This window comes from Panthera leo, chromosome A1 (genome assembly GCF_018350215.1).
Source record: "Panthera leo isolate Ple1 chromosome A1, P.leo_Ple1_pat1.1, whole genome shotgun sequence".
NCBI classification, from domain to species: Eukaryota; Metazoa; Chordata; class Mammalia; order Carnivora; family Felidae; genus Panthera; species Panthera leo.
This window is the reverse complement of record NC_056679.1, coordinates 62,679,695-62,699,836: the sequence shown is the minus strand read 5'-3', so window position 1 is coordinate 62,699,836 and position 20,142 is coordinate 62,679,695. Positions and strand designations below refer to the sequence as shown.

The 20,142-nt window shown below is 36.6% G+C and overlaps 1 pseudogene; it reads right to left on the bottom strand.

The window, feature by feature from the left end:
* Positions 1 to 17,900: 17,900 nt before the first annotated feature.
* Positions 17,901 to 18,056, bottom strand: LOC122202357 (annotated as a pseudogene).
* Between the last annotated feature and the right edge of the window lie 2,086 nt (positions 18,057 to 20,142).

Below are 20,142 nucleotides of genomic sequence, written 5' to 3'. Positions count from 1 at the left end.
AAAAAGTTATGTGCCCAAAACATGCTGCTTCAAATGAACATAACACATATCTCCTAAGCTCCTTGTCAAACTAGGAAAAGCAGGGAATGTTCTGTTAAAATGTGATGATGCTTCCATCAGAAAAAAAGAACAGTATTAGGGGAGACAATAGTTTCCCCCTCATCCAAGCTGCAGAGAACATTCTCATGTGGACAGTGCAGTAAGCCAATCCCAGGCTGCGAGCAGTTCCGCCAATGCCTAGAAATAATGGGGCATGTGACTGCTCAGGTCCACTGGCTAGATCTCCTGGGGCAGCAGTGTGACTGGGCAAGCGTGAGTCCTAGTCATTATTACCTAATCTGTGGTCCAGGAAGCAAGGGGAAACTGGAGGCAAAGTTAAAAATTACACCTGATATCTAAAGCTTCGATATACGTGATACGGCTTCTAAAAGTTGGGAGTTCTATGTGATTTGGTTGGAAGTAAGGAAGTTTGACAAGCTCCTTCTTGGGAGGCAGGATGCGGTGGGTCCTGTCCCTCGACTGACAGAACCCCTTTGTGCCAACCAGCTGTGTGTCTACTGTGACGAACTGGGAGTCCTGAGGAGCCCGCATCACTGAGCCTATCAGGCTTAGCTGTGAACTCATCCTTTTTTTTTTTTTTTTTTTTTTTTTTTTAGCTCAGCCCAATAGACTACAACTTTTATTTAGTTTATACAAGAGTGAGCTCATATCCTCCAGGCCTCCACCTGGGTTCTCTCTGAGACTACTACAGACCCTGCACTAGGTGAAGTAAATGGCATGGCACATAATATCGGAAACAATGATTTTATGTTAATTGGAGCAAGAGTACCCATGTAACTTCTCCTTATAAGCCTGTTAATAGGTGTTAGATGACAAAAATAAATTTATAGACAAATTCTTTTAGGACACATTGAATTTACAAGTTTAAACAGATCTCTTTACTGAAACACACAGGACTTTAGATGAGCTACTGTACATTGTGACTGTAAACTTCTCAAAGATTTTTAGAAACTCCCCTTATATCTACCCTCCGTCGCCACAGTGTAAAGATTGATCTTTTTATACCTGGTTAAAATTCCATTTACATGTGGCTTAGGTTTACTTAAAGAACATGAACTATATAGATAAGCGATCTGACATCCTATGTAGCAAATTTGCAAAATATTTCTCTCTGATGGATTAGACCTTAACAAATGCATTGTGAAGATGACCACTGACTATACCACATTTCCTCCTACGGGTTCTGAACCAACAGCATAAGACTGGGATCCCATCAAATGCATGGATTTGATATTAACCCTTGATTGGCCAAATGCTTCTTAAGACTTATTCCCAAGTCTAGGCCTTGGGATGGCCCAGACAAACATTATCAGGTTCTGCAGAGAGACAATGGCTGATTTAGATCATTCTACCCACGTTAGGGAAAGGGAGCTTGTGGGTACAGGCGGAAAGACAGGGAATCTTATAAGAGCTTTTCTCCTAGGCCCATGCATGCCAAGTTTCTCAACCATGGTTTAACCAATTACATCAGAATATCTTGAGAATAGGACCAACGGTGCATTTTTAACGCACTTCTGAGGTGGGAGCACTTAGATCCAGGCAGAGGAGAAAAGCTCCAAAACAAACTCTTTCCTACAGCACCCTACAGTTCTAAAGTGGGGAATTTCAACTCTATGAACAAACATGAAAATCCTGGGGGAGAAGAAAGTGTTTCCTATTACAAAGATAAGATGATCACTCTTTTATTATGTTGGTGCTTCATCTTATACTGTATTGGAGAGAAGCCCTAAACGTATTTTCAGCCAGAATTCAATCATTTTAACCCATATTTGCCTAAAACAAGCCCAGAGGAGTGTGTGTGTGTGTGTGTGTGTGTGTGTGTGTGTGTGTGTCTATTTTCAAGAAAGAACACTTTATATGCCAGAAAGGTGACAACATATAGTTAAAAAGACATTTGACCTTGGATGGAGAAGGCTTTGAGTCCCAGAGCTGATTCAGACTAATTGTATTGCACATATAATCTCTCACATCCCTCTTGGGTCTAAATCCCCACAACTCTTACTTAGTTCAGGACCCTCTTGGTTCTGCTTCAGTTTCCCTTTCTCTTCCAGCCTACCTTTCTCTCTGCTTTTAAGATGTGCCTTGCAGTTTCCTCTATCCAGGATTAACTGCTGCTTATTTTTATAGTCTGGATTTCCATCTCTAACCTTTCCCCTTGTGCATTTAAACTCTTCCCATAAAGTGATCTTCTTTTAGTTACAATTTTATAAATAATAAGTTAATATTGGGTCTTACTAGCTTAGGCAGTCCCTTTCTGGACCTTTTTATTCAATGAAATCTGAACAATTCCTTTATCCAAATGAATGAACAGTAACTTTCAGTTCTCAATGCAAGATTAGGATAGAATAAAATTTTTAAAAATGTTCTTCCCCAAACATTAATAAATATATACTTATGTGTAAAGTCACCTGGGATTGAAATAATGGTGACCTTCCCATAATTAATCAAGTGTTAGGTCTTTCCATAAATTTCCCAATCTCTTTCAATGTACTGTGATTCACTAACATAGATATCTTGATGTTACCTCTAATCAGGTTATCCTTATTGCTATTTGTGATTTTTCTTTTTCATGGCTGATGAACATAAACAGTTTCAGAAAGGATAAAAACAGTTTTATGTAGTTTTAAAAAAAATCTATGTAACATTTAACCTAGGCATAACATCTAATGTTCAACAGGAAATGTACATTTAACCCAGGAACTGAAATTCACTGTATCTCAGAATGTGTTAGGACCTCAGGAGCCACATAATTCAAAAACACAAACTGTCTTCTGTGATGTGTGAGCAATTCAATTTATCCAGTCAATAAAGAATAATACAGAGATGAAGTCAGAGGTATATTTCCTCTCAATTAACTGTTTTCTGGTTATTGGTTTTAGATTGTTTTCTAACAATTTGATGTTTCTAATAAATTATATGCTATGTTCAATTGTGCTCCTTCTCCCCATACTGCTGACAGATCTTTCTAAAAAGTAAATCACATCATGTTACTCCGCTAATTAAAATATTTTTTCTGGTTCTCATGGTCTAAAACATTGATTTTTGACACTGGCTACACGTTAGGCCTGAAAAACTGGAAAATGATGCCCTTCTAAACCTATCACACATGAATCTTTCAGGATAGAGCTGGCCATAGTCATTTTAAAAATTAGGATCCTTGGATGACTCCAAATACAGTATTTGGAGGATCCCATTTCTACAAATGAGAACAGTTGGCTAAATATTCAAGCCCCATTTCCTCAGCAGAGCATATATGCAGGATGCTCACATACAGACTACTTCTCTAGTGTCCTAATTCTCTTCCCAGCTGCACTTTGTTGCCCAAAATACACGAACGCTCATGTAGACACACACATATACCTGCTCAGCAGACATGTGCTTTTAGAGCAGTTTAAGATTTACAGCAAAATTGAAGGGAAGGTAAAGAGATTTCCCGTATATCCCCTTCACCAACACGTGCATAGCCTCCCCAACTAGAGTTATCAATATCCTCCACTAAAGTGGTACATTTGCTACAACTGGTGAACCTAAATTGACACATAATTATTACCCAGTGTTTATACTTTCCGTTATAGTTCACTCCTGGCGTTGTATATTCTATGGTTTGGGACAAATATATAATCATATATATCAATCAATCAATCAATCATTATGGTATCATACAGAGTATTTCCACTGTCCTAAAAATCTTCTGCACTCTATCTATTCATCCCCCTACTCCCTGCCAACCCCTGGCAGCCACTGATCTTTTTCATTCATTCATTATTTAAATTTAATATACAGTGCAATATTGGTTTCATAAGTAGACTTCAGTGATTCATCACTTACATACAACACCCAGTACTCATCACAGCAAGTGCCCTCCTTAATATCCACCACCCTTATAGCCCATCCCCTACCCACTTCCCTCCATCAATCCTCAGATTGTTCTCTATCCTTAAGAATCTCCTGCGGTTTGTTTCCCTTTCTTCTCTTCCCCCCACCCTTCCCATATGTTCATTTGTTTCTTAAATTCCACATACGGGAGAAGATATTTGCAAATGACATATCTGAAAAACCTATAAAGAACTTATCAAACTCAACAGCCAAAAAACTAATAACCCAGTTAAGAAGTGGGCAGAAGACATGAATAGACACTTTTCCGAAGAAGACATCCAGATGGCTAATAGACACATGAAAAGATGCTCAACATCACTTATTGTCAGGAAAATACGAATCAAAACCACCATGAGACACCAGCTCACACCTGTAAGAATGGCTAAAATTAACGACACAAGAAACAACAGGTGTTGGTGAGGATGTGGAAAAAGGGAAACCCTCTTGCACTGTTGGTGGGAATGCAAACTGGTGCAGCCACTCTGGAAAACAGTATGGAGGTTCCTCAAAAAACCTGGTCTCTATAGTTTTTCCTTTCCAGAATGTTGTATAGTTGGAATCATATATAGTCTTTTCAGATTAGCTTATGTCACTCTTAGCTGCTTTAAAACTGCTTGAAGTTTCATAAATGAACCTCAGAGGAGAGTTAAAAGCTAGGTGAATGTGGTCAGTCTAAGTTCTGGATCATCGTGTCACACAGGGAAAACTTTAGAAGAACTCTAGTTTGCTCAGGTACCTTGGTCCAATGAAGAAGAGCTGCACCTCACCTCCTCCTCTCTCCTGCTGCAAGGTGAACCACAGGGATCTCATAGAAGGAGTATGCACTGACTGCACCACCACACCCACATTGAAGGCACACAGCTAACTGGACCGTGGAGGAAAGGTCTCCTCCACAGCCCAGGGAAGGACCATATTGTGTTCTCTTGCTTTCCCTGCAAATATGTGAAGACCAGGAAGGAAGCAAAGACCAACTTTAATTTCCAGCATCTAACATGCCACTAGAATTCTGCTAGTCCTGGTTATTTGCTGTGCTCTACAGATCAGTTGGGACAAAATCCCTCAAGACCCATATCCCATATCCATAGTTCTAGAGCTAGCAAAGTGTTTTTAATAATAACCTAGGCTAAAGTTTATTGATAAATGATAATAGTAATCATAGCTACCATACACTGAGTGTTTCCTGTATACCAGAAACTGAATTACATGGTTCTTATATGCTACCTTTATATTTTAATTCTTACAAAAAACTATGGTTGAGGAGTATTATCTCCATTATACTGATGAGAAAGCTGATGATGAAAATCATCATATAATTGAAACTAAATTTTAGTTTTCCTTTTTGCTAGTCACTATACTAAGTGTCTTAGCTATACTAAATCATTTAATTTTTATTACTACCAATTGAATTATAGACCAATATTATTCTACTTTTGCAAGTGAGGAAATTGGAACAGAGAGAAGTAAACTTGCCCAAGGTTACTCAGCTACTACCTAACATAAGTACTTTGACTTCAGAGCAGTGGTCTTAATTATGATGCAGTACACTGTTATTTAAACACTGGCCTTGGACTTCAACTCCCTATTATTATCCAATATTTAATAGCCTATAATGATTACATGACTTACAAAAATTATTCCTCTTCTAAAATTGTAAGCCATATTTGTTAGGCTTTTTTGTAATACACCATCTAGAACGCAGATATTTAACAAACAGATACACGGAGAAAGAAGCATATCTAGAAATTGAAAAAAATAATTTTACTATGACTTGAGAAATAAAAATAAATTTCATTAATTGAAAGTATTTTTAAGGAGTATATTCTATTAGTCCCCTAGGCAACGTTATTCATTTGCACAGTGGTGCAAGGCCATTGGCCTATATTTAGAGGATATTTTAAGAAACTATCTCTATGAATCTTTGTGCTTTACTTGCATATGGCTGCTGATGAGGTAGTTGTTTATATTTCACAATGTCTTCTTAATTGGAACCATTGGGGAAATGTCTCTCTGATCTCATTTTCATTAAAAGTTGTGCTTCCCCTGAGAAAATGATTTGCTTTAATTTTATGAACCTTGTAAATCATGTAACATATTTTGATTACCCCTTCATACTGGCTGCCAAAAATTGCAGAGACAAATTTATAACATACCTAAAGCAAATATTTAGAGAATCATAGCCCATATTTGGTATACTAACTTCAGTAAAAACTATATTTTGCATTCCTACATTTATTTCATCATGAATGCTAAAGTATCTTTGCAAGCCAAGGCTATGTGAATATTATCATTAGTGTTCATCTGACCCAGTAGATGAAATCTACCCCAATCAAGTTGACTTGATTAAAAAAAAAAAACCTGAAAAAAATATAATCTATTTTTGGAGATTAAGAGCACAGAGGACCTAAAATGGAAATAACCAAACCGTGAGGGTTCTTGAATTTGCAGAATGTAAGAAAAGGAAATGCTATTTTGTAGGGAAGGACTAAATGTGAAAGTACAACACAATTATTCCAAATAGCAAAAGCTGTGATCTTCACTAGATGTTAGTGGCTAAGTGCACAGACTCTGAAGCCAGACCTCCTGGGTTCAATCCTATCTCTTATTAAAAGAGCTAAGTGAGTTACTTAGCATCACTGTATCTCAGTTTCCTCATTTGTATACTAGAGATAATAGTTCCTACTGTATAGGAATTGCTGCAATGATTAAATGAATTTACATAAACTTCTTAACTGTGCCTGTCATAAGCACTATAGTTGTTAGATATTGTTTGCTGGATTTTCCACAAGTGCTAATATTATCAAGAATGATATTAACAGTAGAGATAGAAATGACCTAAAGTTAATATAGTCAGTGAAAGAAGAAAACTGGGAGGTCAGTTTATGATGGCTTAGGGAGGAGTGGTAGGAAAAGTCCTTCAAGGCAATGTGTGCTTTGAAAGATGCAAGAGAAAAAAAACCAAAACCCAAAAACCAAATGGAAGATTCTACAGCATCAAGCAGGACAATACTCCCACCTCTAGATTCTGGAGTAAAGGGTGTGATGAAAGCCAGGTCTCTGAGAAGGCTGCAGGGGAATATTAACAGTCTCAGGAGCTACTTTTCAGTTAAGAAGGTAATGGAAAAAGCTACGTAAATTTGGGGATTATAGGGGCACCTGGGTGGCTCAGTTGGTTTAACATCTGACTCTTGGTTTCAGGTCAGGTCATGATCTCAAGGTTGGTGGGTTTGAGCCCCGCATCAGGCTCCACTTTTGGGATTCTCTCTCTCTCCAACCTCTCTGCCCCTCCCCCACTTGTGCTCGCTCGCACTCTCTCAATAAACATTAAAAAAATCAAAAATTTAAGATTATAGGTATTTGTTATTGCCTATCAAAAGTTACAGTTTGAAACTAGTTTTCTTATACTCCTTCCCTTCTCTGTGCTAACAACTGCCATGATGTGTTTCTTAACCATTTCAATTCTTCCTAAATGAGATATTTTCCATTTTCACAGACATTACAAGCCTCTTCTGAATAGCTAGATGCTTAAGTTCTCCAACTACTTACATACTGTGACCTACCACCACTTCTATGTTAGATGCTTCACATATGTGCTTCCTTTTTTATATTTTTTTAAAAATTTGTTTCTTTTTGAGAGAGTGAGCAAATGAGCAAGGAAGGGGCAGGGAAAGAGGGAGTGAGAGAATCCCAAGCAGGCTATACACTGTCAGCATAGAGCCCGACGTGGGGCTTGAACTCACCAATTGTGAGATCATGACCTGAGCTGAAACCAAGAGTCAGGTGCTTAACCGACTGAGCCACCCAGGTGCCCCTGTGCCTCCTTCTTATACCTAAAGGGGAAACGACTGCTTATTGTGCATAGTGTCAATGTGAAGGAAATGATTCCTTCCACAGTTTATACTGGAATTCTCCAAAGGGAATAATTGATATTATCTGTTAAATTTCATCTCTTTGAAAAGCATTATGCTGAAAATACATCATCTAGAATACCAGACATCATCAATAACACCACTTCAGAAATCATTGTGGAGAAGATAAACTAAGATATTATTGATTGGTAGGCATTTACATCTACAACATTTTTCACCTTCAAATAATAGGAAGCTGAGAAGAAAACATGGATCCAACATGAATTTTATTTGGTATGTGAGGCAGAAAAAAAACCAGAGATGTTGGAAATATCCAAGATACCTGGAGGCAATCACTATTAAATATTGTCCATTTCACTGAAATGATTATTAAATGTGCCCTTAAAGCTTGTAATAATATTCCAGAACTCAATTTTGGGTCTGAGCACAAAGTTCCACCTGAGAATACTTCAGGAGAGCAGCATTCTCATGAAAGTCAGATCTTAGTTAATGTACTAAAGTGACAGAAAAGCCAAACGAATTTAAAGATTAGAGGGTTTATTGGTCAATCCACAGTAATTTCAGAGAGTACAATGGAAAGATTTTGTAGAGCTCAGATTACAAGATACACAGAGGGGTGGTGGTAAAATAGGTGCTCTGGGAGTTTTGGGTTTCTGGAAGTTAGATGTGAATGGCCGTAAGGCATGGAGAGATTGCTCTTGAAAATTGTTTAAAGAAAGGTGGTCTATTTAAGCTGAAATTAGTAACTGCCTGGCTTCATGAAATCGGGCTTCTGAACAGCAACTCCCTTCAAAGACCGTGGGTGACTGATGGACATGGAAGGACAATCTAACAGGGAACTCATGATAAGTAAAGACATCAGTGATACTGCTTTCACAGGCAGCCATAGAAGGCATGACAATACCAGAGACAAATTCTAAGTAGTAATCCTTTAGAAGACTGTTTTTATTTCTGTTAATGTCATTAAAATGAGTGAGGGTGTATATTAAGTGGATTTATCCTGTAAAGGGCCAGACAAGTATGGAATAAATGGATATATCGCTGAGAAGTTTCCCAGTGATGGAACATACACCCTGCTCTTCCTAAATTTGCTAGCTGTTGGAAAGCAGGAAGTCATGAAAAGGCTTACATAAGTAACAAAAAGTAAAATTCTAGGAATAGCACAACACTTAGGGTTGAAGTATGATGGAATTTGCCCATTAGAGAGGTTGAGAGGTCAAAGTAGCTAGAGTACAAAGTTGTGAAGAGGGATGAAACGGAGCAGCAGGTGTTAAGCAGACCATTTTAGGAGTGGTTTTAAGCCATGGACACACTTTAAGCAGGTGGCTAAAATAATGTCTGCTTTCAAGAGGGCTAGGGGGTGTAGAATGAACAGCTATAAAGCTGTATCAATAGTACTGATCAGAGGAATTTGAGCGAATTGTGGAATTCAGCGGCCAACTGAGATGCTCCTCTCCAATGAACCCAAATTTCTGTAGGAAGTGCACCCAGTCCCCTTAATTTCTTTTAATTCTTCAGGGATCATGTTCCGATGATTACTTTTTAACTTGATTTTCCACTGCTGTTGGACGCTTGGTCTGTCACAGTTTATTCCAGTTGCTGAACCTCTCTCTGCCTCCAACTTGATAGCCACAGATCGCAGTTCATTCTCCATGCTTCATTCAGTACAGCACTCACACATGACCTTTTGACTTGGTAACAGAGGCTTTTTTGGTGACGAAAAGAGCAGTCCACCAACAGTAAAAAAGAAACCCAAATTGAAATCAGACGTAATAGTGCCTAGTATTTGACTACTAACCCTAACAGCTCAACATTCATATTGTGTCGCATTTCCCCATCTGCTGCCGATAGTGCACATTCTCAACCCTTCAATATCTCTACCTCCCAGCTCCTCAGGCTGTTTCCACACCCCGAATTTAGATGAATTCACATGCAGAACACTTTAGCTGTCATTCTGTCACTATTGTATGATCTCCCTCCATTCACGGAAGTATTTTAAACAAAAAGCAACTTACACCAGAGGAAAAATTATGAAAATATTTTTGTGCAGAAGGGACAGCAGTCATCTGTGTGGTTTTAAACAACACGTTTTTATACCTTAAAACAACAACAACCAAAGAAAACAACACACAGGCAGCTACTACCACTTACTGAGAAAACATCAGAGGAAGTTTCTAATAGAGATCAGGAGTTGTATTCAAATGGAATCAATCAAATTGAGTTTATCCCTACCTGCTAACATCTGGGCAATCTGCCAATGCAATAAAAATTCAATAAACTTATAAATTATTACCAGAGCATGCAGGCCTCTTTTTCTACCAGTGTGCATAAAGATTGCTTATGGTATTAAGCATGTGAAAAATTAATTAAAAACTACAACTGTTATTTTTGTAACTATTTACCGTTACTGATTTCCATTCTTTGCTTTAAATATAGTGCTATGGGAGAAATGAGGATAAACAGGGAAAAAATAGTCTTAAAGATTTTAGTTTTAAGATCTGCAGCTGAGACGAGAGAGATTTGTTTCTACGTCGTTGTCCATAAATCTAATTATACTTTTACTTCATGATGAACTTTCAAGAACAAAGAAATTTCACTGAGATAACAGAGTATATTTTTATGTATCTTAAAGCAGATTTCCAGGTAGAAGGATTAACATGTACATTTTAAAATAACAGGTACCCATTTTTAAACAAACTGGATTCACCAATAAATTCACCATCTTGTGGAAAAACATAGTTGATTTCCAATGCCAATTATGCTTTTGAGTTCTTGAATGAGCCACTGATTCTGGAATAAATACTTGAAGCAGCTTTGTTAGAAAAACCATTTAGGGATAGGACAGTTTTTTGCCAAGTCTAGGATTCATCCAAGCAGTGCTGGCATTAGGAATTACTTTGTATCATACTCAGTAGGTACATAAAAATATATGTGTCAAAGTAATTTTTAATCCATTTCTGATGCGATTTACCTGAAAATAAAGGATTTCTTTTCAGTCAGTATTGAATTAACTCCTAAGTACTGATGAAATCATGGATTTAACTGTATATGGCATTAGAGTCAGTCCACAAGGGGGCTCCCTTGCTTTAGATTTCCTTCAAAACGGATTATGACACTTTAGATGATTTTTTTTTTACCTTTGCAGAATTTAATAAACCAATTTTAAATGCACCAGAAACTCTGAAATGTATTAATGGGTCACACTAACCTTAAAGAAAGAAGTGCAGCCTCCACACTCTCTGGGACATCTGATTTTTCTTAGCAAAAACTTTTTTTTTTCTTTAAACAAATGTCATACCATTCGTCAACTATCACAAAATCGTGCTTCTCTAAGTTGTATATAGCCAACTCTAGCAATGATACACAAATGCTAGGAGACAACAAAACTGCAATGGTTAGTTCTGAGAAACCCCCATGATTTCCACATGACAAAATATGTCAAATGCGCATATAGCACATGTCACTTTTTTAACATGAGTCAAAGAAAAAAAAACTATTTTGCTTCTTCCATAAAATAGGATTTGGTGATCTTTGAAAATATCTACTTGACTATGCATTTGTTGGGTTCTCTTTCACCAATCCCACTATTTATTCAATTCCAGAGATTTGCTGGAGTGTGTACTTCATCACAAACCTTGTTTTCAAAACTGGATGGATTTTACAGATGAAGACAAACTGATACCTCCAAGCAGCTTACAGTTTCCTAGTAGGAGTGAAATGATATGTACACAATTGTGTGACAACATGGATGGAGGTGCTGAATATGGGGAGGTTTGTATCTTCACAAGCTAGAAAAATTATGCATCTATGTTTACAAATACATGAAATATTGCATAATTCAAATGTGAAGAAAATTTTTGCTGCTTATTTGTCTTATACTAGTCCCTGCTGGAGATATTTTTTGTGCATCCTTTTATATAATCTTCATACCCTAAACCATGCCATGGCCTATATTTCTATCTGTTGAGCTCTTATTTCCCTGCAGACAACAACGGAGGACTAAAAATCCAGTGATGCCCAGTTTGGTCTCTAGGTGGCAAACAAGCCCTTTTTTGTTATGAAGCAGAAGTCCCTATCCTGTTCCATCCCCTTTTCTAAGAAAGAGTAAAATTCCTCAGGAAATGATAGGAGCTTTCAAATCTCACAAAATTCTGTGAGTAGCAACACAACTTAGATGTTAATTCGAAAGAGGAATAAAACACGTGACTGGAAGTTTTATGTTACCAAGAACAACTCTCAAGTAACTGAAATATTTTTATACTGAGGGGAAGGGACTAGGAAGAGATAACATGGAATTGGAATATTGGAATATAAGCTGATTCTGGAAGGTAAGCTATAAAAGGACAAGGATCCTTATGTTTCTGTTGCCCCATTTCTATATTCCTAGCGCCTAATATATAGCAAACATTATTTGGTCAATAATCTGCCTCCCCACTTTCTTCTGTTATGACTTAGAGAATAAATATTTTTGAGTTTGTTAGCCATACTGGGCCTGTCCCAACTATGAAACTCTGTTTTTAATTTGACAGCAGCCATGTCCAATGATAATAATAAAAGAATGAACATGGCTATGTTCCAGTAAAATTTATAAAAAACAGGTGCCCAGCCCATCGTCTAGGTTCTTTGGCTCTCACTACATATCTTCTTTCTTGTTCCTTAGTGGCTCAAGAGTTTATAAAGTCATACTTCATGGCTCATGGCAAACCAGATATTCTGGGAGTATAGAACCATGCCTTAAAATTTACAATGGGATCTTTTTGCTTAGACAATTAACAGAGGCCTAATTTTATTAGACAATTTATTACCAGGGCCCAATTTTGTCTCTTCTAAAAGCAGTGGTCCTTTGTGAGTACCTCTAACTGGACTGAACCAGCCTCTCTAATACCACATTTTAAGTTGATAATAGTCGTTGAAAATGAGTAATAGTTGCCTATCACATAGCAGATTAAAGCAGAGGTCTTTACTATCTGACGGTTTTCAGTTTAAATGTTTGCTTGCCCTATAATACTTCTGTTACAATAGTCACTTGAAAAAAATGTACAAAAACTGCCTCCAAACTTCTCTCAATTTATATGGCTCAGCAAAAAATAATATCAGCCAGAGAGTACATGAATTCCTAAAGAAGCAAGTTTAGTAGCCATAACTGTGCAAATCCTGTTACCTTCATTCTCTGCTCCTCCATCCCTGTATCCCTAACGTCAGATCTTTACTGTAGTATCAGTGAAAAAGAGATCACTGCAATCAACCTAATAAACAGAGATATACTTGGAAAAAGAACAAGGGTGCACATTTATTTGCACACCTATTTCTAATTAATCGTTGACATCTGATGGTAAATTTAATGTGTCAACTAGACTGGGCCACGGGATACCCAAGTATTTGCTCAAACATAATTCTGAGTGCATCTGTGAGGGTATTTGGGGATGGGATTAACATTTAAATCAGTAGACAAAGTAAAAAAAGATTGCCCTCCACAATGTGAGTGGGCCTCATCCAATCAGAAGCCTAATGAAACAAAAAGCCAGACCTTCTACTGAGAGAGAATTCTTCCTGACTCAAGTTCTTTGAACTTGGAGATAGTCTTTTTTCCTGCCTTTGGATTGGAACTGAAATATAAGTTCTTCCTGGATATTAATCCTGCTGAAACTTTAGATAGGAGCTTCACCATTCTCTCTCTCGGTTCTTAAGACTTCAGATTCAAGCTGGAATTAAGCCATTGGCTCTTCATTCTCCAGCTTGATGACTCACCCTGCAGATGCTGGGACTTCTCAGCCTCCATATTCATATGAAGCAATTACTTATAACAAACCTCTACGTAAGTCTTTAATATATATACTATATACTATGTAATATACACATACCCCATTGATTCTCTGGAGAACACTATATACACACACGTGTGGTTTCACTGGGTACCGAGCTCCCTTTCACAGTCCAGATACTCTCCTATACTCTCTGTGCTTCATCTGTGAACACAGACTCAAGAGCCTTTCTCTGCTTTGACTAGGAATTCAATGAACGCTTCACTTCTTCAGGATATTTGCTACAGCTGAAATCTTGATATTCTTATCTCTACAATGAATGTTTTCACTATTCAAGTTGAGTATAGGAAGGGAACCTACTTCTTCTACAGGTGAGCACATACCAGAGGAGGATGATGTGGTTGACATTCCAAATTGGAACATCATTGTGTTTTCCTAGTACACTCTGGTGAAGCTGAATTCTAAAGATATTTTAATTTTTTAGGGTTTCATAGAAAATCAACATTATGAAATTTTTAAATATATTCAATCTTCCACCTAATTCTCTAATAACTCTTAGAACATGGCATTGATGCAATTTAGAAATCAAGAAATGCTATTGTTCTTTTGGTTGGTTGCCCAATTTCTTAAAGTTTGGATTGACTTTATAAGTCTCCAGCTTGTGGATATATGCTGATTTGTTTAATCTACTTAATGGATAAAAAAGCAGTCTTTGAACTGCACTGACATTAGTGATGAGGCTGAAGAAACCAAGGCATTTGGTTTACATAAAGTTCTATTGAAATGTCTGGAACCAAAGCAGCAGTGTGTATTTCAAAGCTGTTTAGAAAACAAGACATAAATCTTTACTTGATAAGAGGAACAAATCAATAGAAAACAAAACACATTTATATGCTCCTGATAGCACTACAAATGGGGAATAGAACACTTAGCTTAACCTATTGCTCAAGAAGAGCCATTAAACTCTGTTGTACACAGTGAATATCATTCAGGAATTTTGATACTTTTTTTGAAGGGCTTCTATTTTTTAAGTACCTCTAGCCCCTCTTGTATGAGTTGAAAATTTAATAAGTTTTCTTATTTTTAACACTGTGAGATTTCCCTGCAATGTGCTGAAACAAACAGAAAAAGGAAACAGTGTGTTCTCTTACAACTAAAGAAAATCTACCTTGGCATTCATAGTTTGCTAGGCAAAGTCATTGGTTTTGTTTTGGTTTTTGAAGAGCTAGAAAATATGTAGTGAGGAAAGAAAATAACTGTGACCCAATACTGAATATTAAATCAAATTAACAGGCAAAGATAGAGTCATGACCCCAGAGATTACACAATGAAGGAAATTTCCATCAGATCTTGAATTTGATTTATATCTGTTAGTAATGAAAATAATGAAGAATTATCTTTGTGTTATACTCTCCTTAACCCTGTCAAAAAAAAAGCTTTTTTTCCCATTTTCAAATGGTTCTATAGAAAATTCCTAGTGATTTACTACTTGAAACGGAATCTAGCATTGTGAAAAATGAATTCCCCACTGCAACTCTTTCGTCTTATGCTCTCAGTAGACATTAAGTTTGTGCTTCAGAAAGTGATTGTACATAAAAGCAGGGAGAGGCATAGATCCTATATTCTTCTTCTAAGACTGAAGCCTTGCAAAGCCAGGTTTCATCACCCCGTTTTAAATCCCATGGGATTTTGGACATTCCATTTAGAGATGGATTTTTTAATTTTAAAAAATCCCCATGTGTTCTTTTATACATTATAATAAAATACGTTTATCTCTGGTCACATAGCACAAGCTTGTTGCTTCTGCTCTGACATGGTTAGCTAGCACACTAAAGGGTATTTAGAAAGTACTCAGATATGGTGTGGCCATGGGTCACACAGATGTTGAGAAGTTTCCTCTGTGCAGTGTGAAGCAGCAAGTGTGATTAAACTATGAAGTAGTATTTCTAATCCAGTGCCAAAAAAAAAGAAAAAAAAAAAAGAATGAGCAAAGGAAATATTTTTACTCAATTTTGCTAAATTTAAAACTTTTTGATTTCTCCCTTGGTCTTGTACCCCTTCACCTTCTTATGTTTACACTGATATTCGAACTGGTTCCAATTAAATGAGTTTATTGGTGCACAAATTCTAATTTCTTTGAGCAAGTATAAACAAACATTCCTATGATAATAAGGTGTAGGTGTGTTGTACCAGTACATGAAATGAATTCACAAAAAAGTTACTTCTTATAAAACAGAACTTAAAAAGATTCACATCCATTAAAAAGATTTTTAATAAAAATAGTAGGCTCACAAGCCTATGGCCTTGATTCAGCTCTTAAAATATCCTATCCAGAAACATGAAAGGTGGCTCAGAGATTGTCTACGTGATCAGATGGAATGCATTTAGAGGGACAATGGAATTATCTCCAACTTACTAGCTTTGCAATACTATTCTAAAAACAAACTTATGTAAAGCCTTTTTTCCCCAAGGTGAAAAATTTTTATATTCAATTTTTAACCTATCTTTATAATTAAATGCTATAATTAATAATTGCCTTAATAAAATAGAATTCTCCATTTAATAGGTTAAATATAGAAAAGAACAGATAGGCTAAACATCCACCATTTTTGGGTAAGAAATATACACTCATGAGTCCTCTCATATATATTAACTGCTACGTTATACTAGAGTGCATATAGATACACACCCAGGGTTCATAAAACCTATACAAGAATGCGGATTTCCTTGTCCCCAGTAATGTTCTTTACCACAGATTACTAGAATGATCTACACAGTTATTCATATGCAGTCAACACAGAGTTGACAGTCATTTAATAATCTCAAAACAAATGCAAAGTTGATGGTTAGATAATGCATCACAGAAGATCTGTGGGATCTTTTCCAGCATCTAATGTTAGTGCCCATTTTGCAAAGGATTTTAAGCAATCTTTGAGGACATGGCTTATTTTTTCCCCTTTGAGTTTGCCTTCCTTTTTTGAGATGTGCTCCTTTTCTATTTTTTTTAGCTCTATCAATCCTGCAGGGTTAATATCTGCCTTTCTGACCATTTTAGGATTCTGGATGCTCTTATAATCTGACAATGGTCAGATTTTTGCTATTAAATTTATATTGTAATATTGTAATTAACTTTATATTGAATTTATTTCCTAAAATTGGCCATGTACTTCTTAAGGGAAGTGACCACATGTTAGATATTTTTGGACTTCCTTTGAATCACAAAGTGCCTCAGTGGAAGATCAAGGAATGCATAAATGGATTTATAGTTATTTAAAAACTTTAACCTGTTACCTGTACCAATTCCATTTGCTTATTCTATGTCTCAGAGCAAGTACAAATGATCAAGAGTTGTTTTATTCTTAGATTGAATTCATGAATTCTACTCCATAATGTTGGCATCAATGGATGTCAGAATATTCAAGAAAATAATTTTTTGCCCATTATGATGCCCATTAAACTTTTATTAATGATTTTAATACAACTGAAAGAAGCAACCAGTAAATAATTGGTTGGTTGAGAAATTCCTAACTTCACACTTCTTGATAGTTTAAATTATTGATCTTATTTGCCATGGTGCTGGCATTTGACCAAGTATCCTGCCAAGTTAGTAATTAAAATACAAATTGGTTTTATGAATCAAAGTGCTTTCTTTCTAGATAGATAAATCCTCAGGGACACTGGCAATTGATATCATACACACTTGTAATGTCAAACAAGAAAAGGTTAGTTGCAATTATAGACAGAAAACCATTAGTGGGGCTTTGGATTGTACTGATACAATTACTCTAGCCTGGGATTCTTGGTCTAAGCACTATTGTCCATTGAAATAAAATTTGCCAGAAAATCTGCACTATGAAGCATTTAGGTGATACTAATCCCCTTTAAAATGAAGATAATGCAGTCTCATATTGTCTGTGTTGATTTATAAATCTATAATTTCAAACTCTGAAAAATAAACATCTCTCATGATGGTTATGTTCCCTTTCTATTCTTGACAGGCCTATTTCAAACAGACCATACCTGGGGAATGAACTACATTACAAACCTCTAAAGTCCTAAGTATCATGCTGAGGATGATATTGCCTCAAAAGTAACTTTACAAACTCAGTACACATATTCCACTTGAAATTGGGTGTCTTCTTCCCTCCTACCTATTAGTGGAAAGAGGCATGAGTGCCTAGAGGGAGAAACCAGGTCCTAGATGGGGAGCACAAGGGAGTTACACGTTTCAAAAGGGCACGGAACAACTATTCTTAGAGTCTGGGTATGTATGGAAAAGGAACAGGCTGTAAGTATAAGAACTGATGTGATACACCACCTTCTGGATGTTGTTTCCTTTTTTCCTTTTATATTTCTCTTCATCCTGGTTACTGAAAATAGAATGAGAAGGGGAAAGTTACAGTAGAAGGAGGGTCTCAGCCTCATTTTCAATTATCAATAATCGCTCCTCGGATAAACCTCATTGGCTACGATACTGCCACTGCACAAAGCGTCCGCCTCATTTTCAAGCATATCCTTACTGAGGTAGATTTCATTATGACTTGCGTGAGAATTGCTCCACTTCTTGTTACATACATATTTTCTTCATCATTTAGATACTCCTTTTCCCATGTGGATTTTCTGAAAACCAAAGGTACATCCCAGCTACCTTTTGACATAAATAAAAGATGCAGACCGCTTCTTCTGTGTTCTCCTCTGTATTCCAGCATAAAAAGGAAGTGAAGAAGCCGGGACTCTAAACGCGAGGTCGTATGCAGGGTTGGAGTCTCTAGCCAGTGGTTCTCCAGCTCTCTTGTTATCTTTTACTGTTTGAGTCAAATTAGGAGACTCCAACAAAAGTACTACACACAGTTCATTATTTGGTTCATGGATGTTTTAAAAATACTTCTAAAATTGTGAAATATTGGAGAAAGTGATGAGGTTGAATATTAAGTTGACTTCAGAAAACAAGGAAAGGGAGATCTTAGATGGGCTATTATCATGGCCTCATTACTTGACATCCCAAGTAGACACAGGTGGTAAGACACAAAGAGTAAAATATTAATCCAATAATAAATTCAGTTAAAATAATCCATTTCGGTTATGTAGCATATGTTCACATCTTGGTGCAAAAGTCCTTTGGATGGAAAGTCACCCACCTTTTCCCAGGAGTCCAAAGGAAGGAAGCCCAACAGGACTATGAAGATGACAAATGACAAATGACTGTAGGATGAAGATTGCTCTTTTCTCATCTGCCAATTTAAATGTATCCTTCTAACTATATGAATGTTACTTAATACTGGAGCTTAGTTAAAAAAAAATACAGAGAGAGAGAGAGAAAAACAGACACTGACCGGGTCTGTGACGTAGCAAGGACAGCTCAGTGGTTTGAACTGGAGGGTTGGTGGATAGCAGGTAAGAAAGAATTCCCCTACACAACCAGAGAGCAAGAACAGTTCATGCAGCCCCAGGTTGTAGATGCCATTCTTAGATAACCCATATACAGACCAATGGGGAGATGACTTGTATTATCTGAATCAGAATTTTCAATAGAGAAAAACAATCTTTTTTTCTATTTCTAGAAGCATTATTTGCCACTAAAAAATCTTTATTATTTATAATAACAAAAATGTGTATTCTTCAGGAATGCTGTCAAGGCTACAATTGTATTTTCTCAAAAATTTTTAACACTCACATCAGGTCAAACAAACCATCAGGGGTCTCAAGCCAGCAGAACCATCACATATGAAGAAGGGGCGAAACTGGCTATTCCAGAAAGGAGGTTTAGGAGGAGGTAGGGATGCAGGAAATAGAAGAAAAATTCTTGCCCAGTATGTGATGACACCTTAGCTTCCTTCAAAATTTTAGTAAATTAATACTCATGAAGTGTTTCAAGCAAGTCATTTTGTTGGGGGATGAAGGATATGAAAGAATTGGTCTTCATGTTTAGCTTGATGCAGGAGATGCTGTGTCAGCAAATCGGGAACAGGAGTACACAGAAAGATGGGGAAAGAAAATTGTATAGAATTTGAAAAATTTCAGAAGCTATGCATGTGGAGGGGGTAATCTGAACTAGTGTATGACATGACGTTGGGAGTTAAATCCAAATTTATCTGCAGTGGGCTTTTAGCTAACTGGTGGTTTATAATATAGAGTCACTTTTTTAAAATCTAAATCTATGTGTGTGGATATGTGCTTATGCGCAATTGAGATCTCACTATATATAAATGTCTTCATTTTTTGAGGCTATAATTTGTTCTAAAAAAAGCTACAAATGTACTAGTAAACACGATTTCTATAGTATTTTGTAAAAGGAACACTCCATATTTTATTTAAAATTTCTGCTTAGTTTTTTTCAGACCAGTTTGGAATTACATTTAATGCTGTAATAAACCACCATGTACTTAAATAGTTTTAAATATGATCGCCTCCTTTGGAGAAATTCCTGGAAGTTTTACCTTTAACGATATTGATACCTACTGACAAATCACTTTCCAGGAACTTACCACTTTCTACTCACCCCAGAAACTGGAAAATCTCCTTTTCATCAACTTTCAGTGGAAGGGAGTACTATCAAATTTTGATTTTTGGTATTTTCA